This window comes from Bos indicus, chromosome 7 (assembly GCF_029378745.1).
Source record: "Bos indicus isolate NIAB-ARS_2022 breed Sahiwal x Tharparkar chromosome 7, NIAB-ARS_B.indTharparkar_mat_pri_1.0, whole genome shotgun sequence".
Taxonomy (NCBI): Eukaryota; Metazoa; Chordata; class Mammalia; order Artiodactyla; family Bovidae; genus Bos; species Bos indicus.
This window is the reverse complement of record NC_091766.1, coordinates 38,301,474-38,305,690: the sequence shown is the minus strand read 5'-3', so window position 1 is coordinate 38,305,690 and position 4,217 is coordinate 38,301,474. Positions and strand designations below refer to the sequence as shown.

Sequence of the window (4,217 nt, the reverse complement as noted above, 5' to 3'; positions counted from 1 at the left end):
GCTGGGAAGATGACTTTGCCAAGAAATCTCGCGAGGTTTGGGCACCGCAAGGCTCCTTTGCGACTTTGGCACGAGCGCTTCTTTCTTGTCGCTGCGGAGCTCGTGCGGTGGATTCGAAAGTCGGTTGTTCCACGGCAGCCCCCTTCTCTGGGGCAGGGCCGTGCGGTCCTTGGCTCAGGGTTCTCACCTTGCTCATGGCCAGCTTTGACACTTCTCATTTTGTTCTCATGAAGGCCCTGTTATATGGGAATATCCTTTTCATTTCACTAGTAGTGCAGCAGAGGCTCAGAACCTAGAAATGATTAACTCACGAGTTTGCTACTAGTAAGTGGCAGAGCTGGGACTCGATTACTTTTATATTAGGTACCATTTGAGTTCCAGGTGCTGACGCCTAGGTCACAACTCTCTCTAAACTCCACTCCAAAGTAACTGTCAAAAGTCAAAATGTAATCTTCCAACCCCACACCTCCTCCTTCCCTAGTCTTTCGGAGCCCCGATCTCTTGCTATGGTATTTGTAATGTCCTTACTGATCCCTTCACTTACCTTTCAGGTATTCCCCAAACAGCAGACCCAGAGATCCTCTTAAAAGCAAACCATATCATGATACCCCATGCTTAAATTCTCCAAAACCTTCTCATAATTCTTTTGTAAAAGTCAAAGTCTTTGGTTTAGTCGATAGGGCACTATACAATATGAATTTTCTTAACCTCCTGACCTTATCACCTACTGTGTTAGCCTCCAACCCCTTCATTCCTGTCCCACTTACCCTGTTCTGGAATGCACTTCCCCCACATATCCTCATGGCTCAGTCTCATTTTTGTGTGCCCCTCCACATACACTTCATATCCTCCTTTACTGCTCTCTTTTTCTCCTTAAAACTTACTATCAGATACAGCATGTACTTCACTTTTTATCTTATTTGTTGTTTGTTTCCCCACTAGAAGGCAAGCCCCAAGAAAGCAGGAATTTTGTCTGTTTTGTTCTCAGTTGAATCTCCACCACTTTGAAATAAAGCCTGAATCCTCATAGATGCATACAAAATATTTGTTGAATAAATGAAACTTTTGATATAAAGTTATTTCAGTCTTATTTATTCAAATGTTTGTTGAGAGTTTTCTATAAGCTACATGTTTTGGGGCATTGGAATACAGTGGTGAACAAGACAGACATAGGAGGGACTTCCCTGGTGGTTCAGTGGTTAAGACTTTGCACCCCTAATGCAGGGGGCTCAGGTTCAATTCCTGGTCAGGGAACTAGATCCCTAGCTGCAACTAAAGAACTACCATGCTGCAATGAATATCTAGTATCCCACATGCCACAACTAAGACCTGGTACAGCCAAACAAATAAATTATTTTAAAAAAAAAGACAAGGAATCTCTAGTAGAGTGTTTTTTATTCTCGTGAAGGAGAGTGTAATAAGTCAATAGGTAGAGAAAATAAAACAGGAGTATATATTGAGTGAATGATAGGAGAGGAACATTAGTTAGGGTGGTAAGAGAAAGCCTCTGAAGAAATGACAGTTGGCTTAAGACCTGACTGAGGAGAATGGAATGGCTGTGCAAAGAGCTGAGGAAGCGTGATCCAGGCAGAGGAAAGAGTAGGTACAAAGGCCCTGAGGCAGGAGTAAGCTCACTATTTAGGAGGACAAGAAAATGGACAGTATGACTGTAGTCCAGTGAACAAGGGTGACAGTGATATCAAAGGAGGAGGAGGAGGACGTAGAGAAGAGATTTTTGTTGCCTGAGATCACAGAACTCATCAGTTACTCATTTAGCTCTATGAATTTTGAATTCTAGCTCTGTGTCAGGTCTCATGCTAGGCTCTGGAGCTTCCAGTGCAAGAGATGACTGATGTTTGTGCAGTGCTTTATAGTTTATGAAGCACCTTTAACATTAAAATGATTTTATTTACAGTTGACTTACACATAAAATCTTGGGTTCTGAATCTGTGATGCCTCCAAGGTCTCTTGATCAAATGGGGCAGCAGCCATCAGGGAAGCCTCCAGAGGGGCCGATCCAAGTTATCTTACTCAAAGTATCACATCAAACAAGGGAAGGCCTGCAGTGGCAGAGGAAGAGGGTCTGAGATTCAGTCTCCCTCTGGACTAAATCTCCCCACACTGTGAGATCACCAGAGGCAGCTTGGTCTTATTGTTGGGGCCTGTGGGAACATTCTCAATCTTTCTCATCACCAAAAGTCCATCAATGATTTTTCCAAACACCATGAGCTTCCCATCTAGCCAATCACACTCAGAGCAGGTGATGAAAAGCTGGCAGCCATTTGTACTGGGACCGCTGTTTGTCATGGAAAGCAGGCCTGGAGCTGAGTATCTAAGCTTAAAATTATCATCTGCGAATGGCCCCCAGTAGATACTGGTGACTCAAGTACCATCTCCATTAACAAAATCTCCACCCTGAATCATGAAATCTTTTATGACCCTGTGGAAGGTGCTCCCTTCGTAGCTTATTGGAACCCCATCTTTTCTGAATTCTGTGTAGAACTGCCTAAAATTCTCGGCAGTCTTAGGCACAATGTCTGCAAAGAGTTCAGTCTTCATGTGGCCAACTTCCTGGCCGCCAATGCTGTCATCAAAGAATACCATGGGATTGACAGGGCTTGAATTTGCCACTGCCATGGCTCTCACCCAGAAGCAGATGAAGCACCTTTAACATTTAATCGTCAGGGTAGTTCTCTTATGATAGATTCTTATTTGTCAATAAAGGCAGAGAGGTAAAGGTTTTATCAGGGTCACACAGCTGATTAGTGACAGAGCCTAGTCACTCTTGTACTTGAACATACCAGTCCTCAAACTGCAAATCCATGGCTTTTTGCCAATACCAGATGACCTAAAAACCAATGACTGCATGTTACTTATTTATCTTAAAGAGGATTTCTAGATATTTATATTTGCATTTTGCTGCTTGCTAAGTTGCTTTAGTCATGTCTGACTCTGCAACCCTGTGGACTGTAGCCCACCAGGCTCCTCTGTCCATGGGATTTTCCAGGCAAGAATACTAGAGTGGTTTGCCATCTCCATCTCCAGGGGATCTGAATTATTCAGTTAGAAATACCAAGGGATAGAGAGCATCTCTGTTTAAGTCCCAGAACTCAAGCATATGTAATTTAAAAAACACAATGGAACAAATCTTGAGAATGAGATAGTTAAGATGCTTTAGGTTTTTGAAAAACAATCCCCAGTTCCTCACTGTCAATCCAGTTAGATACTCAAAATAATTTCCATTTATTCTCCAATGAATGCTGTCATGATTTGTCTCCTGTGTCGTTACTGACGCAGAGTCCTGAGCCACAGCACTGAGTATCTAAACAGCCGTGTTACCAGTTTTCTGCTTTGTCTCCGTGTAAATGCCTCTAATGTTGGTCTAGGCCTGGACTCCTTATTGGGACCCAGCAGTCTAGGTAATGCCTTGTGTTTGTGGGGCTGGCTTTTTTATTTCTTCCCTGTGGAAAATGAGAACCACTTCTCTGCATATCCTACGGTGTACTGTTGCTATGGGAGAAGAACAGTCGCAAGGAAATGGCTTTGCCAAGAGATAGGAATTGACCACGGTTCAGCAAATCAGTTGGATAAACACTGATTGTGTACATTCTCAGGCATGTAAACCCACACTACAGAGCTTTTTAGTAAAATATGGTTCCTGCTCTCAGGAAGGTTAGACTCTGGAGATGAAAGTATCTACTATATACATAATATCTGAGAGTATATGTTAACTGCTATAACGGAAGTGACAGATGTTTTGGTTGTGCCCAGTACTTAATTTATAGAGGTGACTGAGTTGTGACACAGGAGTTCAATGCCATTGAAAGTTTTATTATGCAGAGTTCCCAAGAGGCACATACAGGGGCCTAAGACCGAAAGTTGGCCAGGAGGCAGAAGGTGTGTGGAGAAAGCTTTGGCCAAAGACTTTATTACAGTTTCCACAAGAAGGAATGGGTGAGGCAAGGAAAGAGGTTGAGTTGGCTACTTTTGAATAATTTATTTTTCTTTTTTTTAAAAAGAATTTTGTTATTTTAAAATATTTATTTATTTTTATTTTTGGCTGTGCTGGGTCTTAGTTGTGTGTGGGCTTCCTCTAGCTGTGGTGATCGGGGGCTACTCTTTACTTGTGGTGTGTGGGCTTCTCATAGTGGTGGCTTCTCTTGTGGCAGAGCACGGGCTCTTAGGGCACACAGGCTTCAGTAGTTATGGTGCATGAG

General features: G+C 42.8%; 1 non-coding gene and 1 pseudogene across 1 annotated transcript; one reads left to right on the top strand and one right to left on the bottom strand.

The window, feature by feature from the left end:
• Nucleotides 1-1,181: 1,181 nt before the first annotated feature.
• On the top strand, nt 1,182-1,254 carry TRNAR-CCU (transfer RNA arginine (anticodon CCU)). Its single transcript has one exon. It is a non-coding gene; the product is annotated as a tRNA-Arg (tRNA).
• An 839-nt stretch (nt 1,255-2,093) lies between these two features.
• On the bottom strand, nt 2,094-2,637 carry LOC109561227 (peptidyl-prolyl cis-trans isomerase H pseudogene; annotated as a pseudogene).
• Nucleotides 2,638-4,217: the final 1,580 nt, after the last annotated feature.